Raw genomic sequence first — 14,214 nt, forward strand, 5'->3', positions numbered from 1 at the left:
GACAACTCAAGTTTTCAGTGTCTGCGTGTCTATGTGCCTGTGTGTCTGAGTTTTATTTACACTACCCATGTCTGTTGCTAGCAACAGAAACAAAGTACTTTAAGGCAGAAAAGGCAAGTCGGCCAACTGGCTTGCTGCTCCCCATCCTGCTTCCAGCTCAGGGAAGAGGCTGGTAAAGGATGAGTCGAGTTCCAGTGTCTCATGGGTGCCTACAGCTCCATGTGGTAGGGGGACGGGCATGGTCAAAGCCCAGCTGAGGGCCCCAGCCACCAGCCTGCCCTCTTCTTCCCTGGAAGCCACACCCTGTACTCCTCATTCCCTCACCTGCCCAGGTGCTGACTACTGTTGGAAGGCAGAGCTTCAAATGCCGGATTTAAGGAAATCTGCCCTCCTTCCTTGTTCAGTAGGAGACTGTACAGATCAGCAGGCATTGCCTCCCAGACCCAGACTGTGGAGAGCCAGCCCAAGGCTAAGTGTTACTTGTATGTCCTTTCCCATCTCCAGCTGTTCTGCTACTGATAATCTTCCAAGTTCTAGTATTTAGCTCCTCAATAAATGGTTAGTAATTACCAATCACTGCTTTGTTTTGAGCAGCAAGAGAAAACCATGCATTCAAGGAGCTCACAGATTAATTTAGGAAAACGAGACACAATAGGAAATAATTCAAGTGTGAGATATAGACCAAAATTATCTAAAGTACAATGGGTGGGAGTGAAGGGGCTGGAGTAGCTCGGATAGGATGTCTGTGGGAGAGGAAATGTGAGCCAGGCCTTCGAGACAAACAGTAGTTGGACAGAATGAGACAGGAGCCTGTTTGAGATGAAGAGTTAAACTGTGACTCAAGGTCCCAGGGCAGGAAGAACGGCGAATATCATGCCTGTAGTGTTGTCCCTTATCCAACTGAGGCTCAGCCCTGGGAGGTAAGGAGGAAAGAGACCTCAGAGTCGCCACACTCTCCAGTCCCTCTGCTCCTACCTCTGCCAAGAGCGTTCTCAGTGTTTCCTTTTCCCATACTACTCTGAAAGCTCTTCCCTACAGTGCATAGGATGTAGGCAGCCTAACTCCCTGAACCCAAAAACATCCTGATGGAACCCTTAGTACTCAAAGTTCCTGCTCCCACAGTAGGACCAGCTTCATGCTCTCCAATTGCAATGTGGGTCAGGAGCTCAGTCTATTCTTCTGCTGGTCTAGGTCAAGCTAAGTCTGGTTCTTTATACAATAGAGCAGGAGAAGGGTATGAAATTATAAGTACAGTCTCTGGTAAGCCAGGTCAACAGTCTCTCCTCCTTCCGTTCACACATACAGTCATGCATGCATTCAACTAAAACATTCCAAACACCAACACGTGTGAACTAATATGCTTAGTGCTGCCTGGAACACCAAAATGCATCAGGTATAGGTCCATCCTCAAAGAGCTTACATTCTAGTAAGGTGGACACAATAGACACATAAATATAACAAGTACCAGGAAGACTATTTTGAGTGTCATTTTGAGGGCTGAAATGTCGTGGACTTCTTCCAACTGAAGAAGCAGGAAGGTTTCCTAGAGAGGGGTGCCCTTGCTCTGGTCCTGGCAGCTCAAATGGCAAAGGGATGAAGGGGCCACTCAGGTAGACAGAACTACAAGAGCAGAGTCTTGGAGAGAGAAAAGTAGAAGACACATGAAGAACAGCAAGATGTTAAGTCTGGTGGGAGTTTAACTGGAAGTATATATACCAGGGACAAGGGAGAGCTGGAAAGACAGAGATATGTCAGATCTTAGAGCCAAATTAAGGATCTTCTCTTTTCTCTGGGAAATCATTGAAATTTTCTGAGGAAGGCATGATGGGTCCAGAACTATTATGCTTTTGAAAGATGAAGCAGTACTCAGAAACCTATGGGATATAGCAGAACAATTTGACCATGTAGTCCACCAGGACTGAAAATCATTGGAAGCATAAAAGAAGGAAGGAACTCAGGTAATCAAGTCCCTGACTAAAAGTTGCTGACTGGAATTATTGTCTTCAAGGTTCAGGCTGAACAGAAAAATAAGAGGGTAGTCCCCAGGGTAGCAAAGAGGCTGTACAAACCAGAGAAAGGCCAGGGAACCAGCTGGCAATGAAGGGATAGGCAGTATAAATGTTCAGGAGATTGGGGAGGGAAGGGAATTTCAAGGTTTAGGATCCTGAAAATGAAAAAGCTCCAAGTGATGAGACCAAAGGTATGGCCATGCTCTGAGTACCCTGAAGGGAATGAAGATGAAGTCTTCGGGGTGAAAAGATTGAGAGACCGAGGCCAGGACAATGAAGGGTTCTCAGTGTGAATTCTCAAGTCCTAACTATGCTAGAAAGAGGACACATGAAGAAGGTTGTCAACCATTAGAAAGGAAGTCAAGAGGGAGTGAGCACCAAGAATGAGGAGGGGAGATACACGTGAAGGGAGAGACTGGCTTCAAATGGAAAGGCTGCCAGCAGGACTAGAAGCAAGGTTAGGGAGCACAGAGTGAGAGTCAGGGTGGGAGATGACGTTGCTTCATTAGAGTGGGTCACAGGGAAGTGAAAGCCAGGTGTCAGCTATAATAAAGAGGTAGGAATCCTCACAGAAAAAGTAGAAGACAGGGGCAATACCACTTTTGTCTATCAGAGCTGGCAAAGTGATAAAACTGTGACAAGAGAAAAGCAAGATGTGGTGAATGGGGCATTCTCATCCACTGTTGGAGGTACTATAAACCAGCACAACCATTATTTTTTAAAATACATTTTTATTGATTTCAGAAAGGAAGGGAGAGGGAGAGAGAGATAGAAACATCAATGATGAGAGAGAATCATGGATCGGCTGCCTCCTGCATGCCCCACACTAGGGATCAAGCCCACAACCCAGGCATGTGCCCTGACCTGACCCAGAATTGAACTGTGACCTCCTGGTTCACAGGTCGACACTCAACCACTGAGCCACTCCAGCCAGGCACAACCAACACAACTTTTAAAAGACAAGCCCCAGACAAGAAGAAAATAACTGCAAAGCACATAACTGACAAGTGATTTGAAATCAAAATACATTAAGAACTCTGAAAATCAATAGGAAAGAGACCCCCCCCAAAAAAAGGAAAAAAAGAGCTAAAAAACACATAATAGATATGAAGAGACAATTCAAAAAAAAAGGAATATTAAATATTCAATCACATATGAAATAATGCTCAAGGTCTCTGGTAAATCAGGAAAATGCAAATTAAAGCAATGAGATATTATTTCATATTCATCAGATTGGAAAATACTGAGAAGGGTGGGATCTCTAAGTGTTAGCAAGAATTTGGGGAAATTAAAACCCATATACACTGCTGGTGAATACATATAAGCATCAGAGAGAGCAATCTGGTGTGACCTAGTAAAGATGAGAACGTGCACCCCGCTACAGGCAGCTGGTGTACATAAACTCTCACACATTCCTCCTTCAAGGATGCTCATCACAGCACTATTTTTAATACATAAAAAGGAGAAATATTTGAACCATCTCTCACTATTATACAATAGTGCATCACAAACCAATTTAATTGAATGATTTTACACATGCACACTTTTCAGTAACACTGAGTGAATCAAATCAAGCTGCAAAAGGCTGCATGCAGGAATGGTGTCATGTGTATGAAATTTTAAAATATATAATACTATACATTAGTTATGGAAACACATATCTATAAAAGGATAAGCTACACGTGGTAATGAGGCATATCAACCTGCAGGGAGAAAAGGATTGGAGAAAGCTTTAGTCATACCTGTCATATTAAAAACATTTTTTTTTACCAGCTTTCAGGCAAATATGGTAAAATGTTAAAATTTATTAAATTTGGGTGAACACGTACATAGGTTCAATTTCTGGTTGGAGCACAGGCATGGGTTGTTGGCTCAATCCCCAGTAGGAGTGTGCAGAAGGCAGACAATCGATGTTCCTCTCATCAATGTTTCTCTCTCTCTCCTCTCCCTTCCTCTCTCTCTATAAAGTCAATAAAAACATATTCAGGGGGAAAAAGCTATGGCTTCACAGTGGCCTTGGTCTTGACTACACAACTGGAAATTCCATTTCACTAGTTAATTAGATAAAAGCTAAAGAAGCTCAAAGAACAGAGTGAGAAAAGAGGGCTGACAAAGCAAGGTGATCATCACAAGGCAGTCTTGTATATAGGCAATGTGGAACATCTAAAACCCGAAACCAACCAAGAAAGTACTGGCTATGCGGCATCTACGAACCAATACAGAAGTTCTCTCGGCAGGTGCATCTCCCTTCTGGGTATGGTAGCCCCCATTACATAAGCCCCCAGGGGGCTAACAGTTGTTAAGAAAACACAGGAAGGTGCCCCATATGAGATTTCATGGTGCCCCATCTGAGATTCCATGGGTATCCATTGAAATTAAGCTACTCTTTGTACTTTGGGACTGTGGATCTCATCTAAGGAGCTAGCTACCTGCAAGCAGTTAGCTTCATCCCAGGTCCCAGAGCTTGAATTTGCCCCATGTCCATAAAAAAGCACCATCAGTTTTTCTTTGCATTGAACATAGATTGTGATCATGGCAGTTTTTCCTGTCTTCTAAGATCACTGCTGCAAAGAGGAAAAGGTAGGTACAAGAGCATAAAAGCACACACATGCAAAATCTTTGGTGGCTCCAATTCCCCTCATTCTACCTGCCTCTGACCAATGAAGAGGACAGAGAGCAAGGGACACATCTTCATTTTGAAGGCAGTCACCTCCCTGCCTTGTTGTTGTTTTCATCTTCTAGAAAAGTTGTCCACTCCCAACTAGGATCCCTCCCTGGGTCACTATAATCCCATGATTTGCTTGTGATGTGAGCATCATTCAGCAATTTCCCAGGGCTGGTATTATCTAGAAGTGATGATGGTCATATCCAGATCAGACACAGTCACACAGATAAAGCAAAGGGCAATCCCTGCCTGGCATTTATGACCAAAGAGATGGAGGAGAAGAGAGGGGAAGAAAGCAATGGGCTTGTTCACCAGATCTCTCAGCACCGAGTCAGCCTCCTATCTGTAAGTGAAGGAAAAGTCCAATCCCTGATACTTCAAAGGGAATTTTACATTTGATCAGTCTCATCCCTCCCAGGGCTATTATAAAGATTAAATAAAATTCGTAATGTTTTAATACAGGCAAGAACACAGTTACAAAGCTCTAATTCTCTAGTAGAAAGTCAATCCTCCCATTGATTTTCCAAAGCTTGTGGATCTGTTTCAGTTGGAAATACAGAATACAGAGTACAGAACATAGAACTCAGGATTTCTGGATTGATTACTGCCCGACTCTTTCAAAATCCCAACTAAAAAGGTGACAATGCAAGGAGACCAGCTAAGGAGTGTGATGAATACCCATGCCCCTGGGTATTTTAAGCTCCGCTGTTCTATCAGGTTGCTGGAAAGCTATATAAATATGTACACCATTAACTCAGTGGTTTTCACTGAGCTGCAACTTCATGTAATACATTTGTATTTTATTAGCAGTCCCCACAAGAGAGCTACAGGAAATCTAAATCACATAAGCATTTGCTGTAAAAAAATAATACAGAAATGTCATTGTGGTTGTAAAAATAAAGAATAAAATATAACTCTTGATGAAAAAATGGTATGATAACTATCTACTATATCATTCAACATCTCCAATGAAGATATTCATATAAGAAATCTCATTAAAATATAAAGCTAAAAAACAAACTTTGTCTGCCTTGAGAAAAGGGTATGTTTCCTCTTACCTAAAGTTTAGGTATCAGAAGGTCAGTTTCCATGACTACCAAGGAACTCCAAGTCCAAGGCCATTCATAGAAGCCATCTTAATTAACTAGATTAGGACATGTGCAAGGTCTTCTTTGCTTTGTTGTTGATGATCTGTTTCTCTTATTAACATGATTACGGACTTCCTTTGCCAAGCATTGTTCCCAGGTGTTAATTATGTTAATTCATTTAATACTCTAAAACTAGCCTATGAGGTAAATGCTATCAATTCTATTTTACCAAATAAGAAAACTAAAACCAAAGGTCATACAGCTAGTAAAAGGAAAAGCCAGAATTCAAACTAGGTCTGACTTTGAAGTTACTGCTCCTTCCACTAAGAACATCTTTATTATGTCTTCTGAGGCCAGTCATCTCAGTTCCTCTTTTGAAAGACGGGAATACAAAACCGATGAGATAATGTATGTAAAAATATTTAATGTAAGTTATTATTCATATATAAATAACTATCATTATCCTGACTAAAGCAGAGGTGACATTTCTGCTTACACACACACACACACGCACACACACACACACACGCACACGCACACCAGCAAAGTCAGCAGGAAATGAACTCCAAATACAGCCCAACAGGAACACTTTTCTCTCAACATTAAAACTCATAAGCGCTAACTGACTTGGCTCAGTAGATAGAGCATTGGCCCAGGTTCGATTTCAATCAATGGCACTTACCTTGATTGGAGGTTCCCTGACCTTGGTTGGTGCATGTGCAGGAGGCAACCAACGATGTTCTCTTTCACATCGATGTTTCTCTCTCTCCCTCCCCCTCCCTTCCATTCTCTCTAAAAATCAATGAAAAAATATCCTCGGGTGAGGATTAACAAAAAAATAATAATAATGATAAGTAAAACTCAAAAAAAGACATGTAAGCCTGTGGGTCAGTCACTCCCTTCAACATAGGTGTTTGGCAAGATAGTGAGAAAACATCCCACTCCCAGACTTTGCTGGGCACAGACTCTGTTTGCCTTGGAATCATGAAGATGGTGGTATTAAGCCAGGTTGCCCTTCTTATCACCCAGCTCCACTTTAACCTCTTTTTCTTCAATGGTGATCATCCTAAAAGTATCATTTCAAGAGATATCTTAGGAAGAGGAATTTTCATCTCAAGTGTTCATTTCTGGCTCATCCACAAGTCCATGACTTTAGCTCAAAGTTCTTCAAAACTATGAAACCTACAATATGCTTATTTCCTATAGGCATGATGACAATGACCCAGGAGAGAAAGATACACAGGGTGGGGCAAAATAGATTTATAGCTATTTGTATATAAAATCTATAATAATAAAGGCATAATATGCTAATTAGACCAGATGACCTTTGGGAGGAAGCTGGGGCTGCCAGGGAAGCCCGGGTCCCTAGTGCCTACAGGCAGCTGGAGTGAAGCCCAGGGTCCCGGGTGCCAGAGGGAAGCCGGTGCTGGCAGCTGGGGAAAGGAAGGCCTACTCTTGCACGAATTTCATGCACCGGGCCTCTAGTAATGCAATAACTAATAAATACTAATAAAGTACTCACAAGGTGCATGTGCCATCTCCTGCCCTAACATACACCAGGCTCTCCCTGACAGCTTTCTCTGCATCCTAGCAACTTCAGTACCGTATCTATATGGATCCACTCAAAACTCATGATTGATTCCCTGATTTCAATGTTACTTTAATTACCTACCTAGGGACAAACATTGGACCTTGTCATTGCCTAGACTACACATCTCAATTTTGTCCTACAAAACCCTATGTCCTAACAACAATTTCCCCTCTTGACCTTTTTACTACCCAATAGCTGCTCTTTGACCTTGGCCAAGTCTCTCTTCCCTAGTTTACATCAGTCACCACCTTTTTGTCCTTCCAGGCGAGAATCCATGATCCATCATTCCCTCAAATCACTACCCCCTTTCTCCTTCCACTGTACCTGCTTATAAAGCTCTCACTCTGGATCAATTCAAGCATCAGTATACAGTTCCCAGTGAAAGCAACTAAAAATTGCTGGTCAGAAATCAACATGTCCAAAACATGTCTGGAAGATCTTTTGTAGATACATTCTGAAGTATTTATGGATGAAATGGTATGATGCTTTTTTTGCTTCCAAAAATGCAGTGGGGAAAAAGGGGGGGATGGGTAGTGGACAAGGATAAAGATAAAGCAAGCTAGTTCATGTGTTGATAATAGTTGAGGCTGGATGATGTATATATGGGTGTTCATCTTCTATTCTATTTTTGTGTATGCTTGACATCTTCCATAATAAAAAAAAAGTTTAAAAAATAAAACCACTTAAGTGAAAGATTAATGGGGAAGAGTGCCAAAGGTCACCCACAGATTATCTGCTAGTTATAAAATGAAAACTATAATTTTACAACGGAGAAATTTGGCTGACCCTACCTTAAGTAGTAACCAAATTTAGCATCAATAATAGTGGGAAAACCAGACATTATGTGCCTCTGATCTCTGCATCATTTATAAAGGGTTTTTGTCTCCTCAAAAATGTTTAAATCTAAATCTAATCAAGCCTCTATATCTAGTTTACAGTTTACAGAAAATACCACATTTTGGGAAGCACCTCTGCTGGTGAGAGAGAAAGAGCCTAAACAATACTCCAAAGAAACAATAAGATGTCCACAACATAGCAAATAAACTTAGGTTACAATTTTTAAGAAAAAGGAATGCCTAAAACTGAACTCGTCATCTCCCTTGTCACCCCTAATAAAACTCTTTCTTCCCTGTACTTTTTCCACAAAGTCGCCTGAGTTTCTACAGCTCCTCCTTGACTTTTCACTTTCCTTATTTGCAGGATATAACCAAGTCCTGCAAATTCCACCTCCTTAATGTCTGAGTCACCTCCGTTCCCCTGCCACTCTTAACTCAGATTGAATTATTGATTGCTTGGTTTACTACAATAATCTCCTAAAAAACCATCTCCTTGTTCCTACTTTTACATTCTTCAAATCTGCTCTCTACACTTCAGCCAAAGTGATCTTGCAAATGTAGCCACATCACTCCAGTGCTCAAATTCTGTTAGCAGCTCTTTTGCCCACAGCGTGCTTCCCAGAATGTGGTGAGGAGCTGCAAGGCAGGCACCCCACATCCCATTGCACAGCAATGAAGGGCATGCAATCACCAGGTGACCCAGTCATTCACTTTGTAATGCTTTCAAACCTTCTCACTAGATTAAGAGGAAAGTCTCCACTTGCTGCTGTCTTTGACACCTGATAATCTCTTAAGAGAGAAGACTTTCATAGGCAGTAGTCTCTAACTAAAATTTTAATGCATTTTTTGTCTTCACTGTATTTACTTTAACAGTTATCTTCTGTGTATAGTAAATAGTATTGATTTTTCACCTTAAGAAAGTAAGATAATGTTTCAATGAATTAAGTTTGGGAAAAAATTCAGGTTTCTCTGTATGAGTGTGGTGATTTCAAAACAAGTTTGCAAACTGCTATTCCTGTTCTTGAACCAGACAGCCTGTGACTACCTCAAGGAACAGAAGGAGGCTATGTGAGGGCACCTGACTTCCAAGACAAGGTTATATTAGGGCCGTGCAACCTCTGCAGTCTCTCTCATGGCGCTGGCTTTCAGGTCCTGAGCCACCTGGTAAGAAATCTAGCTGCCCTGGGGCTGCCATGCTGGAGGGACCACAGAGAGTAACAATGGAGGTTGGGGTAAGGGGGTGAAGCAAAAGGGATAGAGCTGAGGAGGCCCAACTGCTTGACTTTTCCCAGCGCGGGCTCCACCCACAGGGTGAGCGAGTCTTCTGCTGATTCCAGCCCTGGCCACCCTCTGACTACAACTGCATGAGAAGACCCCAAGCGAGACCCCCAAAACCATGAGAGGTAATAATAAAATTACTGCTCTTTAAACAGCCACTATGTCTAGGGGTGGTGTGGTATCATCTTGACACTGCTCACGCCGCACGATGTAAGCAAATGATCGATGGGCAGCTATGTGCCGTAACTCTGCACATACTGCTTCACTCCCGTCTTTGCACATGCCAATCCCTTGACCTGGCATGCCCCTCCTTGCCTTGTCCACTTAAAAAAATAAATCTATTCCTCTTTCAAAATCTGAATCGGTACCATGTCCTCCGTGAAACCTTGCCCTCACCTTCCTCGCTCTCTTGCCACCAGTAACTGGACTAGCGCTTTCCTCCCAGTGCCACGTGTATGGCAGCATAAATCACACTACAGTGTACTCACCTTTTATAGGTCTTGTCCACTAAACTATTAAATGCTTTAAGGGTAGTGATTGTATGTCTGTATGCAGCTGGTCACAAGGGGCCTAATGAATGTTTGCTGATCTGGTATAGTTTCCCCTTCTGCTTCCTTATTTAGCCTATTTCTACTAAAAACATTTCGATCTAAACTCCTGACTGACAGGGACAGCAATGATGTCGGTCGGTGCTACCCTCCTCCTCCCTAACTTTGGGTTCAAGGATTTTACTCAACCTACCCTTGAATAAGGCTTTCTTTTCCAGTTCACAACCCATAGGAGCAGTAACCCTAAGCTGACCCAGCAGTAAATGCTGACTTTTTATTTATTATGTTATTATTTTCTTATTGATTTCAGAGAGGAAGGGAGAGGGAGAGAGAGATAGAAACATCGATGATGAAAAAAAAAGAAAAAGAAAAAGAAATATCAGTGATGAGAGAGAATCATCAATCGGCTGCCTCCTGCACACCCCCTACTGGGGATCAAGCCCGCAACCCAGGCATGTGCCCGGACTGGGAATCGAGTCCGCAGGCCAACGCTCTATCCACTGAGCCAAACCGACCAGGGAGAAGCTGACTTTTAAAATACAATTAGGTGGGACCTACTAGTTCAATATCTGGGATATAAATGAGTCCCAACAAATACTATTTCTCTTCCTTCTCTCACTTCAAAAAATCTTCCTTAATTTATCTTCTAAACAGACTAAGAAATTTCTCCCCACTTCTTCCTGCTGCTCCCCTCTCACAGAATCACAACTTCCTGGGTCTTAACATCCCTTCAGACCTTGGCCCTTGACTCTCCTCAGCACCAAACCATGCATCTTCGACATGCAATTGCCCTCCTGTCCCCACTGCACCAAACCAGGTGTAACCTGAGAGAGAGGTTTTTCTGCCACAATATCTAGGTCTAGTGTATCAAAATGAAGCTTTTCGGAAGGGGAGTGATGCAGTTCTCCCCAAACATTAAGAAAAGGAATCTGGCCCTGGCCAGTGGGGCTCAGCTGGGTGTCATCCTGTGCACTGAAAGGTCATCAGTTCAATTCCCAGTCAGGGCACATGCCCAGGTTTCAGACTCCATCCCTCCCTGGGTGTGCAGGAGGCAGCAGAACAATGTTTCTCTCCAATCAATGTTTTTCTCTCTCCCTCTCCCTTCCTCTCTCTCTAAAAATCAATTAAAATATTTTTTTTTAAGAAAAAAAAAAGGAATCTGGTTGTATTGTATAAGAATAACAGAAAACAAGAAACAGGATTGGGAATCAGGTGCAATTTCTTCATCTGCCTCTCTCACTAAAGGCTTTTTTGGTAAACTGAGTCAGTAATGTTCCTCTAAACAGCTGCAAAAAATGTTTTTAATGGTTGTGATATATACAAAATGAGAAGTATAATAATAATTTGAATACAGATAGCCTCACTCACTAAAAACACTAAAGTGGACAAGTTTACAAATTTTATGTAAGAAGCAAATTAAAAGGAAAAAGGTTATTTTGGTTTTTATCAATTATAAAGTTATAGTTTAAATGTAAAAATTAAAACCATAAAAACATGAATTATTTTTATAATCCTGATGAATGAATAAAAGAATTTAAAAGTATGACATAAAATCCAACTCAACAGCCATAGGGCTGGGGAGCCATTAAGTTCAATATCATATATTTGCCTCCATAAACATTTAAAACATGTGAAAGGTAAATAATTAGCATAAACAAAGTCAAAAATTAAAGAGAAAAAAACTGGGGAGAAAAATATCAGCAACATATAAGGCAAAGAGTTCTAATGTAAGATGTATGTAAAAGTTCTTACAAATCTACAGGAAAAAATACCAACCAAACAGAAAAATGAACAAAATATTTGAACAGAAAATTCACATAAAAATAAACGCAACTTCCAGTGAGCATAAAGGATATTCAATTTCATTAATAAAGAAATCCTAAATAAAGTAACAATAATAAATCCCTTTTCACCTATCAGATTGGCAAAGATGAATAACACCCACGTTGCCAAGGGCGTGTTAGAAACAGGCACCTTTATATACTGTGGATGGGAATTAATTGATGCAACTCCTTTGGAAGGCAGTTTGGCAATATTTATTAACATTTTAAATGAGCATAATACCCTTTGATTAGCAAACCTTCCCTTCTAGGAATTTTGCCTAAGGTAATACAAGTATTGGAACACTTGGGGGAAAAAAGATGGCTGTGTACTGCCGCTTATTGTAGCACTGATTATAAAAAAATTTGGAAACAACTCAAATGTCCATCAATAGGGCTTGATTAAAGTATGATACATCCATCTGAAGAAACACAATGCTGCCGTTGAAAGTAATATACTGACATGGAGAAATAGCCTAGGTAAATTATCAGGTGAAAAATTTTACAGTAAAACATAATCATTTTTATTCATTTTTATGTGGTAAAAAAGATATAAAATTTGGCATTTTAAGCATTTTTAAGTTTACAATTCAGTGGCATTCACAATGTTGTGCAACCATCACCACTATTTCCAAAACTTTTTCATCACCCCAAAACAGAAACTCTATAACCATTAAGCAATAAGTCCCCATTCTCCTCTCTCCCTAAGCTCCTAGTGACCTCTAATCTACTTTGTGTCTTTATAAATTTGCCCATTGTAGCTATTTCATATAAGCAGAATCACACAATATTTATCCTTTTGTGTCTGGCTTATTTCACTTAAGACAATGATTTCAAAGTTCATCCACATTATAGCAGGTATCAGACCTTCATCCCTTTTTAAGGCTGAATAATACTGTATATACCACATTTTATTCATTCATTCATCCGTGGGTGAACACAGGTTGTTTCCACCTTGGCTACTGAGAATAATGCTGCTATGAACACTGCCATACAAGTAAGTATCTGAGTCCCTGTTTTCAATTATTTTGGGTTTATATCTAGACAAGTGGAATTGCTGGGCCATATAGTAAGTTTTAACTTTCTGAGGAGCCAAAAGAATTTGGTTCCATAACAGTTGCAACATTTACATCTCCATCAGCAATGTATGAGGGTTCTATTGCTCCACATCCTCACCAACACTTTTGATTTTCCATTTTATTTTTTTTCTAAAAATAAATTCACCCAAGATAGGTTCCTGTACGCTTGCTAATCAGCAATTATCACACATTACAGTTCTCATGTGTGCAAACAGCAAGGCCCTGGGTCAGCAAAAGTGAAAAGACCTGAGCCCTGGTCCTAGCTTTGCCACCCTGGGCGCTCAGTTCTCTCATCTCTAAACCCTGAGGCATCTGGGACTGGGTCAGAGTTCCCAAACAATATGAACGGGTTCCAGCTGTGCAGATATAGTGACTTCTTCAAGCCCGGGCAGCACTGGGGCTCAGTGCCACCAGCAGCCTCCTTTCACCCCAGTGCGCCTTACAAAAGTGATCCTTTTCTGTGTGTGCAGGGATATGAAAAAGACTGGGCAGTGCTAGGTCAGGTAACCCTTACTACCCCTTTCCACACGGAAACAGAACTCTATGCTTGTGCTGAACTAATGAGGGAAGCTTAAGAAGAGGAGAGAGAGCCTTCTTAGGGGAAATCTAAGAGTCACTGACCACAAGGGAAAATGAAGATGGTCTCCCTAAGAGGAGAAGCAAGCACAGACCAGGACTCAGGAAATGAGAATGCCAAGGAAGAGAGGACAGTCAAGTGTGTCACCTGAAGCCGCAGGTCCTGAAGTCAACAGCAAGGGGCAGTGCCTGGAGCCATGCTGCTCTGGGAGGAGTGTCCCAAAATTCCCTGCTGGGGCAGCAGACAGTAGAAAACCTGACCTCCGTGGGAAGAGGCACTGAGGCTGGCGAAGTGAAAGCCAAGCGAGAGCCTCTCTTCCAGGTGTTCTCAGCCTAACGGCTGCCAACAGTGGACTTTGCCCTTGAATTGTACTCTGGAGCTAAAGAGATAATCTCCCAGCCATGTCTTGTGTAAACCTGGCTAATCAACAGCACACACTATGCAGAGCCTGCCTGCAGTCCCCGAATCAGTCTGCCAACCAAAATGCTGTGCTGAAGGGCAGGGGGCGCCGGGGGGTGGGGGGTGGGGGAGCTTATCCTGGCATCAATGTCACCTATCCTAACAGAAGCAAATGCCCAGGTGGGTATATTCCAAAAAAAATCAGTCAAACAGCTGTTTAGAGACAAGCACAGAGCTGGAAGCCTCATCCGGAAGTGATATGGATATCGTGAGAAGAATCATTGTGACTGGGGCAGCAGCTCTGTTGATACTACAGGTTAAGCC

General features: G+C 41.8%; 1 protein-coding gene across 9 annotated transcripts in view; it reads right to left on the reverse strand.

Moving 5' to 3' along the window:
* DENND2B (DENN domain containing 2B) overlaps nucleotides 1-14,214 on the reverse strand; it is a 176,135-nt gene that overhangs the window by 76,699 nt on the left and 85,222 nt on the right. Inside the window, exon 1 of one of the 9 annotated variants that reach the window (XM_059708814.1) lies at nucleotides 13,639-13,828. The exons of the other annotated variants lie outside the window; for them this stretch is intronic. The gene's annotated coding sequence lies outside the window, so the exon portion shown is untranslated. Of the gene's footprint in view, nucleotides 1-13,638; nucleotides 13,829-14,214 lie in introns of those variants that run through there. 9 annotated transcript variants of the gene reach the window in all.

This window comes from Myotis daubentonii, chromosome 9, assembly GCF_963259705.1.
Source record: "Myotis daubentonii chromosome 9, mMyoDau2.1, whole genome shotgun sequence".
In the NCBI taxonomy this organism is placed as follows: Eukaryota; Metazoa; Chordata; class Mammalia; order Chiroptera; family Vespertilionidae; genus Myotis; species Myotis daubentonii.